Below are 24,159 nucleotides of genomic sequence, written 5' to 3' on the forward strand. Positions count from 1 at the left end.
CTCACCAGGTTCCTCAGCTGTAACACGCTTTCATACTTACTGCGATTTGGGCGTGGATTCGAAATTTGGCGGTGCATTCTTGGAGCCTCTAAAAAGAACCAGCTACTAATGGTATAGGGAATTGGATGTAGCAGATAGATTGAACAAAATAAGGGGGGGAAAGCCTCTATTATTAATAATAATAATAATAATAATAATAATAATAATAATAACAATAATAATAATAATAATAATAATAATAATAATAATAATAATAATAATAATAATAATAATAATAATAATTGTACCGGGCGGTACACCTCCGCGCCGCTAATTCAAACATTGCGCCAGTTGAAACTCCTCTACTGGAGGAAGCCTGAACTTTAACCACTATGTTAATTCTAAAGTTTCTCAGAAGATGTTGCTATTGTAAATTTTGAAGAGTTCTGAACTGTGTATTTTTCGATTTATATTTGTTTTCTCTGTAGTGAGAAGTGTGAACATTCTCTTCTAGATGGCACTACTGAAGAACTACTATTGTGCACCCTAGTGCGAAGTGAAGGAACTGTTTTTTTGAGAAATTTTGTGTTCATAAGTTTGTTCTTTCTTAAATTTCTTTCAGTCATTTTTTGGGTTGGCAGTATAACCCTTCTCTTTCCGCTTGTTTTGAATTTAGCCAATCCCGAATTTCTCTGCCAGTGGCTTTACGTCGCACCGACACAAATAGGTCTTATGGCGACGATGGAATAGGAAAGGCCTAGGAGTTGGAAGGAAGCGGCCGTGGCCTTAATTAAGGTATAGCCCCAGCATTTGCCTTATGCAAAAATGGGAAACCACGAAAAACCATCTTCAGGGCTGCCGACAGCGGGATTCGAACCCACTATCTCCCGGATGCAAGCTCACAGCCGCGCGCCTCTAACCGCACGGCCAACTCGCCCGGTCCCGAATTTCTCTAATTCATTTTTGACCAATAACGTACGTCTTCTCCGATATGGATATGTTGCTTGATCCTAGCCAATAAAGTTGAGGGGGGGGTGTGGGTTCTCATTCTTGAAAGGTCTCGAATGTTCCACGAGGGTATTTAAACTGCTGATTTTCTGGTCTCCGGGCCACTTCAGTAACATCTTTCCTAGTGTGATCATGTAGCAGGGGGCGGGAAGCGCCTCTTTCTTCGGGCAGCAGTTCTTCCATAAGGTAATGGCCTTTTAATAACTTCATTTCTTGCTAGCTCAGCAGTTTAACCCTCGGGGCAGGTTCGAAACTTTTATCATGTAACCCTCCTTTAAAATGTAAAAGACACTTGGTATAAATTCCGTCTCCTTAACTACAATCGGGATAGAGAGTGCCTAACCCTCTCGAACTCCCTCTCATATTGTTTTTGAGGTGACTGCGTTTTCATAACCGTTTTTCTTCGCTTCATAATGTAATAAATTTTCCTATCGTGTCACCTCCCTAGTATGGGATTAGCCCTTGCATAAACGGCCTAAGAGCCAAATAGGTTTTAAAAAGGTGTATTAGGAGTGCAAGTTACGCCTCCACTCATGTTGGTATTTTGGGGCCATGTAATTATCCTGTTTCTTTACTGAATAGGCCTCAGTAGGTTGGGTATTTTTACCCCTGTTCTTGTGTGCCTGAAAGGCAGCTTGAAAGTGGAGTTTGGTGTGGCCTTTGAATTGGCTTGAACTTTGAGAGCGGGTTGCTCTTTCTTAAACTGTATTTTCTGTGTGCCTCGAGCAGGCTTAAGTGGGTAATTGGGAGCAAATGCTCCTTGGCATGATTGGGGTTTTCTGCCCCTTTGTTGAACCTTGCGTATAGGTAAAGTTGGGCTCATTGCTCAGGGATTGTGAATCTGGGGCTCGGAGCCCAAAATCCATTATTAAACTGTAATTGTACTTTCTTAACTTGTTGATATACAACTGAGTTCCTGTTATACTTGTTATTTCTTGATCTCGAAAAGAAAATATAACCTTTGTTAAATTTTAAATTAATTTTAATTTCGTTGCTGAGACCTATTCCATCCAGCACCTTCTTTCACCTCTAACTACCACGGATAATTCCGTAACAAGTCGTAGCAGAGCGTGGTTGAATGGGTCTCATTTTAGTCCCTTTTGACGGGTAAATATTGTATTCCATTCGAACTCTAACAATTTTCTCAGTCGCTGGAAAAAATTTTCTTCAAAATTTTTCTGTCATCATGTCCGGCCCTCGCGAGGTTCTTCATCCTTTCTATTTGCGTAAAGAGGAATTAATTTTTGAACTATCTCTCAGAAACGTTCAATCTGGAGGCACGGTTGCGATAGACACTAATAAGCTAAAAGCTAAAAGATTCCCTTGATTTGCCTATTACCCGACTTTGGGAGAAAAAGAGATTGACGACGCTCTCTCCACGATCAATGATAATACTACTGAGCTAGCATCTGTAGTTATTTTTTTTAAGTAAGTGATCCATCTCCTAATCAACTCCAAAGAGTACAGGCTAGGTTGTACCATTTTTATAATAGGGTGTGTGATCTATTGTCTCAGAAGTTAAATGACGTCCAGGGTAAGGAAGCTAGCGTCCTTGCCGAAAACTTGTCTAAAATGTCTAGTAAAGTTAGGCATTTGTTATCTGGATCTGCTATTCCTAAAGTCGACCAGCCTATAGTAGTAAATATTGTAAGTGGGGAGGATTCCTCTAAAGAGGAAGGAAGTAGTACTGTGGCGGCTACCCAACGAATATCTGCCCCATTAGAAACGGAGTACGGTCGTCGCACGTCCATTCCACCCTTTGTGTAAAATAATGCGCCCTCTGAAACCGCTTCTACACCCCATAGGCCGTTACCTACTATGTCACCCGGGTTCAGTAGTTTGCCGCATCCATTAGCAATGTTGCTCAGGGGTATTTCTAAGTTTTCTGTTAACTCCACAACCGATGTCATTGCTTTCTTAAGGTTTTTAGTTGAATTCCAAGATCATGCCCTTGTTTTTTCTCTGTCTCCGTGTCAAATCCTTCAGATAATTTACCCTTATTCCATTGGTGTTCTCTCCGACAAGATAGTTAGGGCAATCGCTGAACAGTCATCCATAGAAGACTTCCATGCCCATCTGTTGGCAAATTTTATCCCCGCCCGAGCTAGGTCATCGCTCATTCAAAAGTACTACTACCGAGTACAACGTTTGGATGAAAATTTAGCAGACTTCATCCAAGACATTAAGTTTTACACTAGGATATTTGCCCTTCATTTTCCGGAAGATCACATTGTTCAGGCCATAGTGGAAGGTATTTCTCCATCATACCGCTCATACTTGTGTTTTGCGTCGCGTCCGCAAACTTTTCCCAGTTAGAGGCTATGGCTGTCTCAGCCGAAGGAGGTAGATACCCCGATACTCTGCGTGTCGCGAAAGAACCCCCTCCATCGTCTAGTAGTTTTCGGCCTCCTCCTCGCCGATCCATCACACCCCGTAAATGTTACGCTTGCGGGTCGCCTGACCATCTTCGCAATAAATGTCCATTGATCAAATCTAGTAGGACAAATAATGGAGCAAATTCATCCCACGGTTGTTTTAAATGCGGCGCGTTTTCACATATTGCCAAGAACTGCCCTAATGCTAACAGCGCTCCCTCCTGCTCAACTTCTGGTGCAACTTCCACCAAGGCCAATAATAATAAGTGACTAGGGGCTTCGGCTGAGTCAGCGAACCCTTCTCCTCGAGGCTCAGCCCCAAGTAATCATGCCGAAATTTCAGGGAAAACTCTGTCTTCAAATTTATCTTTTGAAGGTCCCAAAGAATGTCTTAGGATTGCGGCGCATACCCCCGCACCGGTTCCTTTTCTCAAAATTGAATTAAATAACGAAACTGTAACAGCTCTATTAGATTCAGGCAGTGTGTGTTCTATTATTTCGGCTGAATGGTACTCCAAATTGAAAACTGTTTGTAAACTTCCTGACTATTGCTCATCTTCAGTTCAATATGTTTCGGCTAATTCTTCTCCATTAGAAATTTTAGGTTTTTTATATGCCAAAATTCGGATTTCTAAATTTACTTGGAAAGTTAAATTGTTTGTGGCAAAGCACTTATCTTGCCCCATTATATTGGGAGCCGACTTCATGTCCCATACTGGTCTAGTGCTCGATCTTCAAAGTAAGTCGTGCACATTCAAATTTGCTTCTAATTGTAAAATCCCCTTATTGAAATGTAATTCTGTATCATGTTCATCTATTTCGCCTACCCAGGATGAGATGTTGTTAGATCTTAGACATCTACCTGAGGAGCAGGCTGATAGTATTCGTAAGCTGTGTCAGTCGTTTCCAGAGGTGTTCTCGGATACTCTTGGTGTTACTGACCTTATTGAATACAAAATTGAGGTCACGGATTCGATTTCTGTCCGTTTTTCACCTTATAGGCTATCTCCACCTAAAATGAAGGCATTGAAAGAAATCATCGATCAAATGTTAAAAAATGGTATTATTAGCCCCTCTAAGTCGGCGTATTCTTCGCTTATTTTTCTAGTCCCGAAACCCCAAGGTGGCTTCAGGCCTGTGATTGATTATAGGGCTCTCAATCGGAAGGTGGTGTTACAATTCGTGCTCCTTCCAGACCTTCACTCTTGTTTTTCATGGTTTCGTAAAGCTAAGTTCTTCACCATATTAGACCTCAATCAGGCTTATAACCAGATACCGTTAACAGAGGAATCCAAGCACCTGACAGCGTTTGCCACGGATTGGAATTTGTATGAATACAACCGCGTGCCTTTCGGGCTCCCCACGGAAACAGCTATACTCACTAGACTGCTAGACAGGGTCTTCTCCGACATCAAGTTTGAGTACTTGTACCACTATCTTGATGATGTCGTCGTATTTTCGGAGACCTTCGAAGAACAACTAGATCATCTGCAAGAAGTCCTCAATCGCCTCCGTAAGGCTGGGTTAACTGTGAAGTTGTCCAAGGTTGCCTTCGCTAAGCCCTCCATGTCATTCCTAGGGCATATTGTGTCGCCCGATGGTGTTGTTGTCGATCACTCTAGAACACAGGCCATCCGTGATTTTAAGCCTCCCAAGGACATCAAAGGTATTGCTAGGTTCATTGGTATGGTAAATTTCTTCAGGAAATTTATTCCAAATTTCGCCAATAGAGCGGCGCCCTTGAATTTACTTCGTAGGAAAGGCGTCAAATTTGAGTGGGGACCTTCTCAACAAGCTGCTTTTTAAGATCTCAAATTAGCTCTGTGTAACGCCCCTGTTCTGGCCACGCCCGATTTCTCCAAGAAAGTCATCGTCCAAATCGACGCGTCGTCGTCGGCGGTAGCTGCAGTCCTTCTTCAAGAGACTGAACTAGGGAGGCGATCCATCGTCTATGCATCTAGGACTCTATCGGCTCAAGAAGCCAAATATTCCATCTATGAGCTCGAAGGTTTGGCAGTCTTATTTGCTTTAGAAAAGTTTCGTCTCTATCTGGAACATGTCAAATTCGACTTGGAGACCGATAACCAAGCCTTAAGTTGGGTCTTAGGTAGGCCGCGTCGTACTGGTCGTATAGCCCGGTGGGCCATCCGAATTTCGGCCTTCCAATTTGATGTTAGGCATGTCAGAGGTTCTGAAAACGTGGTTGCTGACGGACTAAGCCGTATGTTTTCTAATGATGTAGAGACTCCTGATCTGGATGATAGTTCTTCACCTCCCGTGTCCATACTATCTGAGGTTAATGCCATCTTAACTGATGCTCCCATGCTCTTTAGGGATATTGAGAAATATCAACGCGAAGATCCGACGCTGGCTCCGATCATGGAAACCCTTTCTTCTGGGCAACATGTCGTCCCTTATGTATTGAGGAATGGTGTTTTATGTTGCCCGTCGAGGCATGATCAAAAAATGAAAGTCGTAGTTCCAGCTGTTCTTGTACCAATGATCTTCAAGTACTATCATGAGACCCCATTAGGGGGCATTTAGGCATCTTTAAAACCCGTGAAAAGATTCGTGAAATGTTGATCTGGAAGGGTATGGACGGAGAAATCCGTGAACTGGTAAAATCTTGTAAATCATGTTGGCTTAGTAAACCCACCATGTCCATCAAGGTAGGTCTATTGTCTTCTCATCAAGCGTCGCGCCCCATGGAACGTCTCTACATCGATTACGTAGGACCCTTTCCCCAGTCAAAGGGGAACGCTAACAAGTTCATCCTTGTATGTGTAGATGGTTTTACAAGATTTTCTTGGTTATTTCCGACTAAGCTGGCCACCGCAAAGTCCACCATTACTTGTTTAAATTCCATTTTTGCTTTCCGTCCGTGTCAATATATTGTATCTGATAATGCTAAAGCTTTCACATCCAATCTCTTTCGTAAATTCTGTTTTGATCTGTCCATATCTCATGTGACTACTTCGGCTTATTATCCTCAACCATCTCTAGCTGAACGGGTCAATCGTAATCTGAGGTCGGCCCTTATTGCCTATCATCACGACGATCATTCTAGGTGGGACACGTCCTTGCATTGGTTAGCTTTTGCTTTGAATTCGGCGGTTCATGAATCTCATAGGTTTACTCCAGCTTCCTTGATGTTCAAGTTTGTGCCCAACACGCCGCTCTCTAACCTTTGGTCTCTTAGTGATATTCTACCTGAGACAATAGATCCAGCTAATATTAAAGATCTTTGGAAGAAGGCTAAAGCCAATCTTAAAGTGTCTCATGAAAAGGTTAGGGAAAGATATGATCGTGGACGGAGACCCACCCATTTGAAGGTAGGTGACGGTGATGATCAAGAATTTTGTTCCCGCGGGCAAGCTTGCCCCCAGTTTTCATGGGCCGTGCATAATTGTAGATTTTCTTACGCCGGTCACGTTGTTATTAAGCAATCCAGCCACCGAGAGGATATTTAGAGTTCACCTTTCCCAGGTGAAACCTGTGTAATTTCCGCACTAACTTAGCTGGTTTTTATTTTTGTTACATTTTGAAAGAAATCTGAAGGTTATATTTTTTGTTTCATTTTGAGGCCTTCTGCCCTTGGAATTATGTTCTTTGTTTCCTAATGTTCATTGTACAACCTCCCCCGACCAGTTAAACTGCTATCCTGTCCTTACCATGGTCATTACCACGCTCCCGTCTCCTGCTCAAACACACAGTGGCTAATTAAAATGAAATAAATATTTCCACGCCACTGGCACCTCAGCTCCACCACAAGTACTGTACCCAAAAATCATTATGGTCCAACAAATTCTGCCGCCGAGATCTTAATGTTTCAGTGCCCCGCAGCCGCGCGGCGCCGTGCAGCTACTGGAGTTGAGCACGGGCCCGATCTACTTCAGTGAGGTCAACCAGTGTACGGCGAGCCAGAGCCCTCCTCCCGGCCAAGGCTGATGTGCGGCGCACCACCTGCAACTTGCCCGCGGTCTGTAAACGTTCGCCGCGTGTGCGGCGTGCTTCAGCACCACTACCCCTCTCATGGTGCGGGAGAGCGGTATCTCAGGGTACTTGAGGGGTCGGAGTTGCCTCCTCTGGACACAAGCAGCGGCTACATGGACATTTCATATCAACAATTACTACATTTTTGGATTCAACTGCAATATTTGGTGGACTTAGAAATTTTTTTTCCTTTCAAGAATTAAAAGTTTTCCTTCTGAATTCAACTACTACAAGCATAAAGACATTACATCAAAAGTTACTACAAAGAATTTTGAAACTGGATCCAACCAATTTAATAAAACTTGTTTGTAAATCCTTCAGCAATTAATTTCTATATCAACATCATAACTTGGACCTTGTTTTAAAACAAAATTTGGTGTTCTTCTGTGTTACCCGTTGGAGGGACTTTTTTTTTTGGTGGGGGGAGGCCTTTACCGGGCGGTACACCTCCGCGCAGCTAATTCAAACATTGCGCCAGTTGAAACTCCTCTACTGGAGGAAGCCTGAACTTTAACCACTATGTTAATTCTAAAGTTTCTCAGAAGATGTAGCTATTGTAAATTTTGAAGAGTTCTGAACTGTGTCTTTTTCAATTTATATTTGTTTTCTCTGTAGTGAGAAGTGTGAACATTCTCTTCTAGATGGCACTACTGAAGAACTACTATTGTGCACCCTAGTGCGAAGTGAAGGAACTGTTTTTTGAGAAATTTTGTGCTCATAAGTTTGTTCTTTGTTAAGTTTCTTTCAGTCACTTTTTAGGTTGGCAGTATAACACTTCTCTTTCCGCTTGTTTTGAATTTAGCCAATCCCGAATTTCTCTAATTAATATTTGACCAATAACGTGCGTCTTCTCCGATATGGATATGTTGCTTGACCCTAGCCAATAAAGTTGAGGGGGTGTGGGTTCTCATTCTTGAAAGGTCTCGAATGTTCCACGAGGGTATTTAAACTGCTGATTTTCTGGTCTCCGGGCCACTTCAGTAACATATTTCCTAGTGTGATTATGTAGCAGGGGGCGGGAAGCGCCTCTTCCTTCGGGCAGCAGTTCTTCCATAAGGTAATGACCTTTTAATAACTTCATTTCTTGCTAGCTCAGCAGTTTAACCCTCGGGGCAGGTTCGAAACGTTTATCATGTAACCCTCCTTTAAAATGTAAAAGACACTTGGTATAAATTCCGTCTCCTTAACTACAATCGGGATAGAGAGTGCCTAACCCTCTCGAACTCCCTCTCATATTGTTTTTGAGGTGACTGCGTTTTCATAACCGTTTTTCTTCGCTTCATAATGTAATAAATTTTCCTATCGTGTCACCTCCCTAGTATGGGAATAGCCCTTGCATAAGCGGCCTAAGGGCCAAATAGGTTTTAAAAAGGTGTATTAGGAGTGCAAGTTACGCCTCCACTCATGTTGGTATTTTGGGACCATGTAATTATCCTGTTTCTTTACTGAATAGGCCTCAGTAGGTTGGGTATTTTTACCCCTGTTCTTGTGTGCCTGGAAGGCAGCTTGAAAGTGGAGTTTGGTGTGGCCTTTGAATTGGCTTGAACTTTGAGAGCGGGTTGCTCTTTCTTAAATTGTATTTTCTGTGTGCCTCGAGCAGGCTTAAGTGGGTAATTGGGAGCAAATGCTCCTTGGCATGATTGGGGTTTTCTGGCCCTTTGTTGAACCTTGTGTATAGGTAAAGTTGGGCTCATTGCTCAGGGATTGTGAATCTGGGGCTCGAAGCCCAAAATCCATTAATAAACTGTAATTGTACTTTCTTAACTTGTTGATATACAACTGAGTTCCTGTTATACTTGTTATTTCTTGATCTCGAAAAGAAAATATAACCTTTGTTAAATTTTAAATTAATTTTAATTTCGTTGTTGAGACCTATTCCATCCAGCACCTTCTTTCACCTCTAACTACCACGGATAATTCCGTAACAATAATAATAATAATAATAATAATAATAATAATAATAATAATAATAATAATAATACCGAGCTCGATAGCTGTAGTCGCTTAAGTGCGGCCAGTATCCAGTATTCGGGAGATCGTGGGTTCGAGCCCCACTGTCGGCAGTCCTGAAGATGGTTTTCCGTGGTTTCCCATTTCCACACCAGGCAAATGCTGGGGCTGTACCTTAATTAAGGCCACGGCCGCTTCCTTCCCACTCCGAGCCCCTTCCTGCCTCATCGTCGCCATAAGACCTATCTGTGTCGGCGCGACGTAAAGCAAATAAAAAATAATAATAATAATAATAATTATAATAATGAGAGACCGAGCTCGATAGTTGCAGTCGCTTAATTGCGGCCAGTATCCAGTATTCGCGGGATAGTGGGTTCGAGCCCCACTGTAGGCGCCCTGAAGATGGTTTTCCGTGGTTTCCCATTTTCATACCTGGCAAATGCTGGGGCTGTACCATAATTAAGGCCACGGCCGCTTCCTTCCCACTCCTAGCTCCTTCCTGTCCCATCGTCGCCATAAGACCTGTCTGTGTCGGTGCGACGTAAACAAATAGCAAAAAAAAAAAAAAATGAGAGAAGGAACGCAAAATCATGAAAAAAATTCTAGGCAAAAAACTCACCTACGGACAATACCAGCTTAAAAGCAGACAGGAAATCAAACAATACACAAATGTTCACAGTGACATTAGAAAACGCAGGCTAAGATTCTATGGACATCTTAAAAGAATGCGCCCGGACATACTTACAAAATAATTTCGTCTATATTTAAACTCCCGGATACTGTTGCATCGATCGAGGTACTAAAAGAAAGACGACAAAAATCACAACAAATACCAGAAGTAGCAAAGACTAGTGTCTGGACAGGGCTTAACTACAAATTATGCTACATATACACACGCTTTGGCATCCATGGGTTCCATAGGAAGATATGTCTGACGAATGGATTTCACACCCCAAGTTCTTGTTATCACTTAATGACCTGTTTCAACAGAACAACAATCTCTCAGTACATTTGCTAAAGACTGATGAAAGAATTGATAATGATGCACATGATCCGCTATGTATCTATGGATATTACATTACGTATGTAATGCTTGTGTACATTTCACATTATATTATATATGCGCATTGTGCTCAACTCTCAATGGTCACACTGGGGTCCCTCAGACCCTGGCGATTTTTATTTTCATAATGAATTGGATAGTACGGGAATTATGGCCTTGTCATTCTACGTAAATTAAGTTGGCGCCATTGTGGAGCCAAGACCAAGCCAGCAACTTCATTGTTTAACTGAGTTCCTATTAATAGGTGGTTGAATCGAGCGTGGGGTTGGTCGGACCCCAGTGTGACTTTTGTGGGTGAATTTATATATTATGTAAGTTGGAAATTTACTCGATTTAATCTTGTTTTGCTGTCTGTTTTCGTTACTAGAATGGAGCGAAATATTTAACGAGTGTTGTTCATTTCACGATTAGTAAAACTGAATATTGAAGATGGCGTCTTTGTTTCAAGGTGTGGCTCTTAGGTCAGATGAAGAAATCCGTAAGGTGCATTTGAAGGTTAATCCCAAAACCCCGCCACGTGACGAACTAGCTAGTAATCAGAGGGGCTCCTTCTGTCCACAGGTAAAAGATCGGAAGACAAAACTCATGTGCGACGAACATCGGGCAAGTGTTGTGCATTGGTTGCAGTGAATAAACGCTCAAGTTTGAACACATCTGTAAAATTATGTAATAACCTAATTACGCACATTGTTACTAGACCAGTGGTGATTGTTAGCAAAATGCATACAAGCAAATTGTTTATTACTGAGGAAAACAGCAAAAAATTAGAATGTTTTCAGTATTCTTCATTAGACATAAGATTATTTCAGTGTTATAATTTTTTTATTGTAGTACCGATTTCATATTATAAAACAATGAAAGAAATCGCTAAGAACATTCTTAATTAGTCTCTGAATCCATCCATGCATTCTATTTTGCAATATGTTGTAAATGTTTTATTTAGAATTCATTAAAATATTGGGGATCGTCAGACCCCAGTGTGACCTTTGATTTTCATTTAAGGAAGTGTGACCAGCGAGGGTTAATAAATATTAAATTTCTAGCAAAAAGAAAAAAAAGAAAGGCGAATTGTATGAAAAGAAGAATAAAGCGAAAGCGGACACAATGAAATGGGTTGGCGAAATCAAAACCGATTTGGAACAGGCAGGAATTACACCAGCAGATGTCCAAAATAGGGTAATCTTCAGATTCAAAATTTACAAATGGCAAGTTGCCCAAGAGGAAAGACCAACGAAGAAGACTGGAACAACCTGATCTGAAGACAGAAAGGAAGCTTACAGTAAAGGAATGAAAGAAATATGGGCACAGAGGAAGGCAAATGCACGCCTCTACGTACTTTGCGTAGTCCTAGTGGGCTTAAAAGCATATAATGATAATAATAATAATGAATGAATGTATGCTCAGTCTTCAGCCCTAAGGCTGGTTGGATCCTCAACAGCTCTGCCATCAGCTGTCATAGATGGTCTAGGCATCACTGAAGAGGCGTACTAGGGAAATGAGAAGTGAGGTAGTTCCCGTTGCTTTCCTCACCGAGCCAGAAGTTGCTATTACATATCAGTCTGCCAAGCCCACTGAAATGCATGCACCAACCAACCCTATGAGCAACGTTTTCACACCATTCATAGCAGGGACTGTCTATATAAGGAATGGCATTACTAGCATCGCTCATACCTCAGTCACTTTCATATTGTCAAAGCCAAGGACAAGACAGAGACAGATCAATGAAAGTAACAAAATTGCTCTAGCCTATACCAGAAGACATAGTGCACTGTAAACACAAGGTCCTGTCAGCAAAGGCAAAATAATAATAATAATAATAATAATAATAATAATAATAATAATAATAATAATAATAATAGATAATAATTTCCGCCTCTGTGGTGTAGTGATTAGTGTGATTAGCTGCCACCCCCCCCCCCTGGAGGCCCGGGTTCGATTCCCGGCTCTGCCACAAAATTTGAAAAGCGGTACGAGGGCTGGAACAAAATCCACTCAGCCTCGAGAGGTCAAATGAGTAGAGGTTGGTGCGATTCCCACATCATCCATCGTGGAAGTGGTTTTCCGTGGTTTCCCACTTCTCCTCCAGGCAAATGCCGGGATGGTACCTAACTTAAGACAATGGCCGCTCCCTTGCCTCTTCCTTGTCTATCCCTTCCAATCTTCCCATCCCCCAACAAGGCCCCTGTTCAGCATAGCAGGTGTGTCCACCTGGGCGAGGTACTGGTCATTCTCCCCAGTTGTATCCCCCGACACAATGTCACACGTAGGCATTTATGGAAGTAAAGCATGGCAATAACCGAAGAAAGAAAGAAAGAAAGAAAGAAAGAAAGAAAGAGAAAACGCGCTTTTAAAACGTGGCATTAAACCGAGGACTAGCGAAGGGATCACAAAAGAAGTCACTAAATACGAGAGGGGGACAATGTGATAAAGTTTGTGCAAGGAGAGATTGATAGACATAGCTCGAGATACCCAACACATGCACCGTCAACATAGCTAAGGGTGCGATTCTTTCACAGAATACCTCACTTATTCTTAGATATAATCTATTTTCAACTGTTTTAATTAAAAAACTTAAACTGATTTAAAATTAGAGAAAAAATAATTGTGTTTTCTTCCAAATGCGCAATATCCTTCAAAATATTAAATATTTATATAAAGATGTATTATGCATCGAAATATGTAAAAGTATGTAACTTTAAACTCCGAATAATGGTCCTTTCACAGACATTTGAACTTTTCTTGTAGTTACGTATATAGGAACAGAACATGTAATTACATATAATCCGGGCTCTAATCATGACATATACAATCCCCAGTCCATTTCCATTTAAGTCATATTAAGACGTTACTGCACAGTTATCAGACCGGAGTACCTTTATGGAGCAGAAACACTGATTTACAAGCAAACACTTCCAACTGCAATGCCCGGTTGCAAAAAAAGAAGCCAATCAAAGTTGACTGAAGTTTGATTGACAATCAGTGTGGGTTTGACTGGCAATCATCCTAAAGTGAGTTGCAGAAACAGCAATCAGTGTTTGATCGACGATCAATCTCCCATCAGATTTGACCAGCAAATTCATGCTGATCAAGCATTGATTCTCCAATCACAGCTTGCAGTCTTTAAACTCAAGGATGTTTTTCTTTCAATAAATACATCTGATTAAACGTTTCAGTGATAAATTCAAGTTCATGTAGCAAGTGCGATTTGAGTGACGTACTATTTTGTTATCCGTAGTCATTATTCTAAAATATAACCTCAATCTTGAACATGGAACTAGTTCATATATATCAATCAAATCTTGTAATAAATATCCGTGTAAACCCAGACTTTTTAGAATTAATAAGCCAACGTGACAAAACTTCAACCTATCCGCAGAATTATTGTTTACTCTTTTGTAATTTTGCCCACACGGCATCCGTTTCTTTTATTTTCAATTTTATGCAAGTATCCCTCAACTATATTAAGCAAGAGCGCTCTATCAATCAATGAAAAATTTGGCCCTCTCACTTTCTTAGTCGGGATATCACTCATATTGTCGAAGACGAATTAAATCAAACGAAAGTCTCAAAATCCGCTTTTTTTTTTGGCCTCTCTCAAACACGATCAGGATCAGCTCTTCCTTGATTTACTTGCACTTTACTAGACACCAGGTCTTTCACCGACGTCTCTCAACACAACTCGTCGCAGAAGACACTCCTGCTATTTTTGATCGGCCGGGTGGCTACACATCTTTACTTTCCGCTCGCGCCGTGCCAACAAAGCATATAGGGCGACTCCTCGTTGGATGTCAGCCTCCCTACCACCAACCACCATGACGACGACCACCACCACCACCACTACCTTTGCGACCCCTGCTCACACCTTCTCCTCGCTTTCCATCACAACTGTTACGTCGTCCCATTCATCACCGCTTCTATCCACCACTCTCCCCGCGCTACCTCCTGTTGATCCACCTCCACTATTACGTATTCCTCCCCGCTACTTCACTCGCCCTTCTACACTGTCTACATCTGATTTGCCGACCACGACATCACCACCACCACTCTCCGTCATAACAGCAGCAGCCGCTCATCAACTTCCATCACTGTCAGACACATCCGCCACAAACGAAGTCTTCAGTTGCGTCGTCCGCGGCGTAAGCCCACTCATCCCGGCAACCGACATTCAAGAACAACTTCGCCTTCAAGCCATACCCGTCAAGAGGGCGTTCCGTATCTACAACTCCACCGGTACGACGTACTTAATCAGACTTCAGTTTCACAGCGCAGCAGCCGTTGCCCACCTGATCTCCAACGGAGCACTTCTCTACGGCCGTCATCATCACGTCGAACCCTCTCGCTCACCTCCCCGCCCTAGATATCACCACTCCACATCTCGTCGCCATACCCAGCCTGATCATCCTCCCTTCCAGCGCTCTATGTCCGTCCACCTCCTTCTTTTGCTAATATCTCCATCCAACCACCACCGACCCTTCAACATCTCCGACACCTCATAACCGTCCTCGATCACATCGCTTCAACACTTCACCACCTTACACTTCCACGAAACTTCTTTCTCGACACTCCTGTATAAATCTCCATCCGTAGCCATCTCCCCCAACCAAGACGCCCCAAAATAACATCTTACTTACTCTCCACTTCGTCTTTCCCCTCTTCTTCGTCCTACAAATCTCCTGCTTCTCTCACTTCGCCCGGCCAGAGAGAAGGCGTAACCTTCTGGGTGGCCCGCCCCATCCTGCGGTGGAGAATGAAAACTTCTCAGCAGCAGCTAGACACCAAAGAGGATAAAATAAACACTATCCTTAACGAATCAACGCGGCAGCGGTCACTAATTGAGCTGTTGCCAGATTTATTTCCTTCTCGAATCTTCAATCAGCAAACTGGAGAAAGTTGATCGGGGTTTAGGTTTTCTGCAACGCACTCTGGAATTAAAGTTGATTGGCAATCAGCTGATCCGCCATTAAGGACTGATTTGATCGACCTTTCTACAACCGGGCATAAGTCTCTGATCTCCACAACGACTCCCGTAGGAATGCTTTATTCAGCCAGTCGTACATATAGTACCTCTTTTGGGGTATCAAAGTTTGCTCGTTTAAGCACCCGCCGGGCTGAGTGGCTCAGACGGTTGAGGCGCTGGCCTTCTGACCCGAACTTGGCAGGTTCGATCCTGGCACAGTCCGGTGGTATTTGAAGGTGCTAAAATACGTCAGCCTCGTGTCGGTAGATTTACTGGCACGTAAAAAAAACTCCTGCGTGACAAAATTCCGGCACCTCGGCGTCTCCGAAAACCGTTAAAGTAGTTAGTGGGACGTAAAGCAAATAACATTATTATTATTTAAGCACTGCATAGACGCGAGTGAGTGGCGGGAAGCAGGTAGAGGTGGGTTGGCCGACCAGTTCATGTGTCACGCTCTAAATCTTTCTCTCTCTCACACACACATTACTTTCCCCACCTCTGCTGGCCAATCAATGAGAGAAACTCACTTTATTTGGACGTACCTTTAATTAATAATTAGATAAGCTTAGCCTTTGAGGTATTTTCTAGGCCTTAACCAAGTCATAAAAACTAGGATACCTCCATATCCATATCCTCACTGCTAGCTACATGCTTATTCTCTGTTTTTATCTTCTTTAGACGTTTTTTTCCTCACACTATTAGTATAATATTACATCCTTTGTTGTTCTCCTTCGTACATTCAATTCTTCGTAAAATTGAGGTTCATTTTCAATTAAAGCCAATTGTTTTATCCTCTGCAGATTTGTCAGTTAAGATATTTTTTTACGAGTTGCTTTATGTCAAACCGACACGGATATCAATCAATCAATCAATCAATCAATCAATCAATCAATCAATCAATCAATCAATCAATCAATCAATCAATCAATCAATCAATCAATCAATCAATCACTACTGATCTGCATTTAGGGCAGTCGCCCAGGTGGCAGATTCCCTATCTGTTGTTTTCCTAGCCTTTTCTTAAATGATCGCAAAGAAATTGGAAAATTATTGAACATTTCCCTTGGTAAGTTATTCCAATCCCTAACTGCCCTTCCTATAAACGAATATTTGCCCCAATTTGTCCTCTTGAATTCCAACTTTATCTTCATATTGTGATCTTTCCTACTTTTAAAGACACCTCTCAAACTTATTCGTCTACTGATGTCCTCCCACGCCATCTCTCCTCTGACAGCTCGGAACATACCATTTAATCTAGCAGCTTGTCTCCTTTCTCCCAAATCTTCCCAGCCCAAACTTTGCAACATTTTTGTAACGCTACTCTTTTGTAGGAAATCACCCAGAACAAATCGAGCAGCTTTTCTTTGGATTTTTTCCAGTTCTTGAATCAAGTAATCCTGGTGAGGGTCCCAAACACTGGTACCATACTCTAGTTGGGGTCTTACCAAAGACTTATATGCCCTCTTCTTTACACCCTTACTACAACCCCTAAATACCCTCATAACCATGTGCAGAGATCTGTACCCTTTATTAACAATCGTATTTATGTGATTACCCCAATGAAGGTCTTTTCTTATATTAACACCTAGGTACTTACAATGATCCCCAAAAGGAACTTTCACCCCATCAACGCAGTAATTACAACTGAGAGGACTTTTCCTATTTGTGAAACTCACAACCTGACTTTTAACCCCGTTTATCATCATACCATTGTCCACCGTCCATCTCACAACACTATCGAGGTCACCTGCAGCCGCTCACAATCTTGTAACTTATTTATTACTCTGTACAGAATAACGTCATCTCAGGTCTCATGGCGACGATGGGACAGGAAAGAGATGGAGTGGTAAGGAGGCGGCCGTGGCCTTAATTAGGGTACAGCTCCAGTATTTGCCTGGTGTGAAAATGGTAATAATAATAATAATAATAATAATAATAATAATAATAATAATAATAATAATAATGTTATTTGCTTTACGTTCCACTACCTACTTTTACGGTCTTCGGAGACGCCGAGGTGCCGGAATTTAGTCCTACAGGAGTTCTTTTACGTGCCAGTAAATCTACCGACACGGGGCTGTCGTATTTGAGCACCTTCAAATACCACCGGACTGAGCCAGGATCGAACCTGCCAAGTTGAGGTTAGAAGACCAGCGCCTTAACCGTCTGAGCCACTCAGCCCGGCATTGTGTGAAAATGGGAAAACACGGAAAACTATTTTCAGGACTGCCGACAGTGGGGTTCAAACCCACTATCTCCCGAATGCAAGCTCACACCCGCGTGACCCTAACCGCTCGGCCACTTCCTCTGTTGCTCGTGTTTGTCCCAACACTCTCCTCTTCATATTCAGACAACACACCACACTACCAACCATCACAGAAACACGCAATAGTGATTACATCCCTCCATAAAGGGTTGGTGTCAGCTCGCCACTGTAATTCAGAAACTTCACACAGCCACACAATTTATTTATGGGGTCTAAATCTGATCTGCTGTCTCTTGCGGCCCCTGGCTGCATGGAGTCTATACACGACAGCCTACTCTGCCTATTGGGTAGTCCGGTACTTCGGATCATTGCTGTTTGTGCTTAAAATAAAAAAATAAAAAAATAAAAAATAAAAAACCCACCACATTTGTAGCCCTTCAGGCAAGCGACTCAAAGTTGAAAACATCGTCGTAGGGATATGAACTACGAATTTTAGGTAAATAAAATAAATAAAATATAAGAATATATACTTTATTTATACCTTTATTTATTCATTATATCATAATATTGTAATGTTTAGTAGTTGTAAGTTGTCTCAATTGTAAGTGTATTTATTTCATTTTTGCACGTGTAGATACTGTATTTTCTATGAATATTGAATTTTCAGGACCGTATTGTAATCGAAACCAACTTTCAACGTATTAGGTCGTGTTACGGTCCGCCTCTGTGGTGTAGTGGTTAGCGTGATTAGCTGCCACCCCCGGAGGTCCGGGTTCGATTCCCGGCTCTGCCACGAAATTTGAAAAGTGGTACGAGGGCTGGAACGGGGTCCACTCAGCCTCGGGAGGTCAACTGAGTAGAGGTGGGTTCGATTCCCACCTCAGCCATCCTGGAAGTGGTTTTCCGTGGTTTCCCACTTCTCCTCTAGGCGAATGCCGGGATGGTACCTAACTTAAGGCCACGGCCGCTTCCTTCCCTCTTCCTTGCCTATCCCATCCGATCTTCCCATCCCTCCACAAGGCCCCTGTTCAGCATAGCAGGTGAGGCCGCCTGGGCGAGGTACTGGTCATTCTCCCCCGACCGAGAGTCTGAAGCTCCAGGACACTGCCCTTGAGGCGGTAGAGGTGGGATCCCTCGCTGAGTCCGAAGGAAAAACCGAACCTGGAGGGTAAACAGATGATGATGATGAGGTCGTGTTACGTACATTTAATACGTGTTGAAGAGATGTTAAGTACAGAACAAAAATGGCCAACCAGACACCAGTGTGATCCGAACCCACAACCTCCCGATTTCGCGTCGGTTGCTCTACCATTTGAGCTATGGCGTCTGGTTGGCCATTCTTGTTCTGTACTTAACATCTCTTCAACACGTACTAAATGTACGTAACACGACCTAATACGTTGAAAGTTGGTTTCGATTACAATGCGGTCGTGAAAATTCAATATTCATTGACTTGGCTCTCAACGGGCAACTTAAACGCACTCTACAGTGAGATGGTAGTAGTACCAGACCTGTAGCTTAGATCCTTTCCAACAGAACAAAGATGGCCTAGGCCACCATAGCTCAATTGGTAGAGCAACCGACGCGAAATCGGGAGGTTGTGGGTTCGGATCCCACTGGTGTCTGGTTGGCCATTTTTGTTCTGTACTTAACATCTCTTCAACACGTACTAAATGTAAGTAACACGACCTAATACGTTGAAAGTTGGTTTCGACTGTATTTTCTGGTTAAATGGAAGAGAGGGCCTAATGGCCTTAATCTTACCAGACAAAATAAATCCATTGTATTGTATTGTATTGTATTGTATTTTCCGGTCGATTAGATCACGGCCGACTTGATGCGTCGCTCTAGCTAGCTAGCGCAGCGAAGGATGCGTCGCTCTAGCTAGCTAGTTAGCGAAGGATCCAGTTGCCCGTGATTAGATTATCAGTTTGCCTTTTTCTACCACTATGAGCGCTAATACAAGTCAATGCATTGTTTCACTTAAGTCCTTATAATTACGTTCGGTCCGGACATTTTTCCAAAAAAATAAAACAAACCGCCTGAGGATATTGAACCAAGGAACACATTACAGAAAGAATTATGTAAATGAGTTAATTTGGATTTGAATAAAAAAGAAAATGAGTATAGAAACAAGTGATTTAGGCTGTTTTTCAGGAATTGCCTTTAAACCGAAAGTGTTTTACGATTTTTTTAAGTGGTAGAGCTATCCTACATTCACAAATTGAAACCTTCCCGTGCGCTTTAACCCTTCAACTACCGCCACAATTGAGGAAATTGCTTAATTTTTTGTTTTTTCTAGTATGGGAACCCCTACTTTGTCCGCTACGAATTTTTTTCAACATTAAAAATTGAAATCAAAGAAAACTTCAAAAGAAGAAGAACAGAATATTGCTTTCATCATCGCCGTGATTACTCCATTGTTTAAGGCGAAGTATTTAACAGAAAGCTAATGCGATGTGCCTGCCTTTTCATTAAAACTCAATAAATCTATATTACTAGTTCAGACAAAGCAGAAGAGATTCTAGCGATAATGGACACCGTCTCGTGGCCGAGGAAGACAGGCAGGCAGGCTGGCGCTGGAGAAAGTGTTGGCCTCACATGACCTAGCGGGGAAGCATGTGATTGGATGACGTAGCTCAAGGTAGGTCCGACATGATCAGGACAAGCAGTCAGGAGGCTTAGCCAGCCAGTGTCAAGGCAGTAAGCTACGGAAGAGGGTTCCTCTTGTAGTGCTTCGCCCAAAGATAACATTTGTGGAGTATCTCCAAGAGGTGAGTGGAAGATTATTTTAAAGCAGATTCTACATGGTTTAAAGTAAAATATACAGTACAATACTATATTTCCTGTTCTCTTCAATTACCAAATTAAAAACGTAATTATAACGAGGTTTACAGGTTCTACATTCCACTACTTTCCACATATACGGATATTTTATACAGGGCAGGTAAAAACTTATTTAGAAAATACTGAGAATATTTCCGAAAAATTAACAGAAATCGATATAAAACTATTTTGGAGTGCTTTGAGAAACCTTTACAGTACTAAAATTGTTTATTCTATTTAGAAAAATAATAACGTTAATGGGACGTTTCGTCTCCTGTTTAGAGACATCTTCAGCCATAGAAATGTGGAACAAAGCTACAGTCTAAAGTTCTACATACATTAAAATTGGGTACAAAAACAATGTTAAAATGTTCTTTCCACGTAAACACATCTTGATATCTACACAATTATCACTTAAGACTTTGGTAATTATTAAGTCACAAAGACAACCTGTCAAATGTGCCACTACGGTGCAGTATTAAATCTAAGGTAAACATGCATTTAAAATCAAAAATTGATTCGTAACATTCGAATGTTTTTTTTCCGCAAGTTGTATCTTAAGTGTTACGAAGATTAGTTTTCCCTTGCATTTCAAAATTATTAGCGATGAGGGGTGGGTTTTTTTCTGACATGGGGGAAAATACCGCCTCCATAACAGATATTTTATCCCCCGCCAGTGTAGTATAATGGAGATTTTCCGACTCATCGTGTATTTATCGGAAACAGACGAGTAAAAGGGCATAGTTTGTGCCCTGGAACTCTCATGTACTCGTTCTAAAAAAAAGTGATTGAATTGGTGTATAAATTCCTAGAAAACATTGGTGTATACATTTCTAGAAAATATATATAAGAGAATTAGAGTAAGCGAAGTATTATGTGATACTGTAATGATAAAGACGGAAGTACCGCAGGGTAACATTATTGGACCTTTGTTTTCTTATATATAAATGAGTAAATGTTTTTTCTTCTTCTTCTTCATCTGTTTACCCTCCAGGGTCGGCTTTTCCCTCGGAATCGGCGAGAGATGCCACCTCTACCGCCTCAAGGGCAGTGCCCCGGCGCGTGAGACTTTGGGTCGGGAGATACAACTGGGAAGGAGGACCAGAACCTCACCCAGCCGGCGTCAGCTGCTATGCTGAACAGGGGTCTTGTGAGGAGATTGGAGGATTCGAAGGGATAGGCAAGGAAGAGGGAAGGAAGCGGCTGTGGCCTTAAGTTAGGTACCACCATCCCGGCATTTGCTTGGAGAAGAAGTGGGAAAACCACTTCGAGGATGGCTGAGGTGGGAATCGAACACACCTCTACTCATTTGTCCTCCGAGGCTAAGTGGACCCCGTTCCAGTCCTCGTACTACTTTTCAAAGCTCGTGGCAAAGCCGAGAATCGAACCCGGGCCTCCGGGGGTGGCAGCTAATCACGCTAACCACTAAACTACAGAGGCAAACGAGTAAATGTTTTCTTAAAATAATTTTGCTTTACGTCGCACTGGCACAGATAAGTGTTCTTTTTTTTGCTAGTTGCTTTACGTCGCACCGACTCAGATAGGTCTTATGGCGACGATGGGACAGGATAGGCCTAGGAGTGGGAAGGAATTGGCCGTGGCCTTAATTAAGGTACAGCCCCAGCATTTGCCTGGTGTGAAAATGGGAAACCACGGAAAACCATTTTCAGGGCTGCCGATAGTGGGGTTCGAACCTACTATCTCCCGAATACTGGATGCTGGCCGCAATTAAGCGACTGCAGTTATCGAGCTCGGTATAGATAGGTTTTATGCCGACGATGAGATCGGAAAGGGCTAGGAGTGGGAAGGAAGCTGTCGAGGCCTTAATTAAGGCACAGCCCCAGCATTTGCATGGTGTGAAAATGGGAAACCAAGCAAAGCCATCTTGAGAGCTGCTGACAGAGGGGTTCGATCCCATTATCTACGCGAGTCTAAGCGCACGGCCAACGCTCTCTGTGATACGAATAGAGAACTGGAATCACAGGTAAGTCTTTTTCGCGGACGATATTAAACTGTAGAGGAACAAATAAGTTACCGGTACTGGATTGTGAACGATTGCAAAAAGTCCTCGACACTGTTGTGAGATAAAAAGCAGACAATGGTATGATTATGAATGAATGAATGATTGAATGATAGAATGAATACACTTCTCTCCCCGTCACGGATGACCACCAACTGGGGAGAACCTATTCGTTTAGTGTAATCTAAAACATTACATGTAGTTACATTTGAACGTTCTGTTCCCTAGGAGCAATTACTGCCTTCGCCCACTCCGAAGGTACTTTAAACCCCCTTCACAACGTAAATGTAACGTAACGTAAACTTGAAATTACCGTTAACTTGGAAGTTTACGGCCATGTTGTCTTTTGGAACCGTTCACAATGCGCCGACGTAAACATAACTGCGAGTCCGTAAAATTAAGGATTTGCAAACTCCAATATCTTGCGGTTAATTTTACGTTAAGTTTAAGAACCAGCCAATCAGAGCAGACGTAAACATTGTACGTTTTTGCGCTTCATTAAATCTTTCCAGGTTATTACGAAAATCATCCTATGACTTCTTCTTGTATTCAGTAATTATTTGTTTCGCTCTGTTACTTTCATCTACGTACAATAGGGAATATGCATGATCCGGGGTTTTAATTAAAAATATGCTAATCTGATTCAAAATTTCATGCAGAATTCAAAAATGTGATCAGAATGTACAAATAATAACTCCAAACATGATAAAAATCTACGAAAATGTCACGTCACGCAAGTACGCGATCTCATTGGTCTGACGTCATCGTACAGGTTGACTGAATTAGCAGACGAAATAACACATAGTGTGCTGTGAGAAGCAGGATACACTTCGCGTATTTCTACTTTACGTTAGTGTCTGGTATGGTTAAATTCGAGGTCTATACATTGGATAATAATCTGAGTGGTATATTTTAGACTTAAAATGAATCCTGCGCAGACAGTGAGGCAGAAAACTTATAAATGGTGTAGAGTTTCGATGTGCAATAGCACATCGCATACCATACCAAACAAATAGTTTATAAACGTTCCAAAGACGCTAAAACTAGGGAGAAATGGATTTTGGCGAGCCGGAGAAATGCTGGTGATATATCGGTAAAGTCTACAGTTTATTTTTTTTTAAGTTTTTTTTTTTTTTTGCTAGGAGCTTTACGTCGCACCGACACAGATAGGTCTTATGGCGACGATGGGATAGGAAGGGCCTAGGAGTTGAAAGGAAGCGGCCGTGGCCTTAATTAAGGTACAGCCCCAGCATTTGCCTGGTGTGAAAATGGGAAACCACGGAAAACCATCTTCAGGGCTGCCGATAGTGGGATTCGAACCTACTATCTCCCGGATGCAAGCTCACAGCCGCTTTTGAAGATTTTAGCGTAAGATTAATTTGTTTGAATTTTCAAATCACTTTTCCATGTCAGCTGTTCTAGTGGTAAAACTTTAAATTTTAATGTATGATGCTTTATTTAAATGCTTCAATTACATCTTGGAATATGAAAGTAATAAACAGTGCATTAAATAATGCTGATTATTAAAGTATTCTCCAAACCTAACCTATGTTTTGGGTGATCCATGTCAGGATAATAAATCAAAGGGGTTATGAACCATTTTAACAGCTCTAATTCTACCAATATATCTTGGCATGGGATAGTTATGTATGTCTTTATTGAAGAGCTTAATTTGTAAAGAAATTTAGGCTATATCTAAATACTCTATAATGTAACAAAGAATAGGCGTGTGCATCATGAAAGGAAACAACGTGAATTTAACAAATGTATAACTCTACACAA

The 24,159-nt window shown here is 42.0% G+C and overlaps 1 protein-coding gene across 3 annotated transcripts in view; it reads left to right on the forward strand.

The window, feature by feature from the left end:
• The first annotated feature begins 20,209 nt into the window (after positions 1-20,209).
• Positions 20,210-24,159, forward strand: part of LOC136886402 (alpha-tocopherol transfer protein-like) — a 218,573-nt gene continuing 214,623 nt past the window's right edge. For 2 of the 3 annotated variants that reach the window (XM_067159176.2, XM_067159178.2), the window contains exon 1: positions 20,210-20,305. The gene's annotated coding sequence lies outside the window, so the exon portion shown is untranslated. The remainder of the gene's footprint in view (positions 20,306-24,159) is intronic. The other variant, XM_067159177.2, reaches the window with a different exon arrangement.

Source organism: Anabrus simplex, chromosome X (assembly GCF_040414725.1).
Source record: "Anabrus simplex isolate iqAnaSimp1 chromosome X, ASM4041472v1, whole genome shotgun sequence".
Lineage (NCBI taxonomy): Eukaryota > Metazoa > Arthropoda > Insecta > Orthoptera > Tettigoniidae > Anabrus > Anabrus simplex.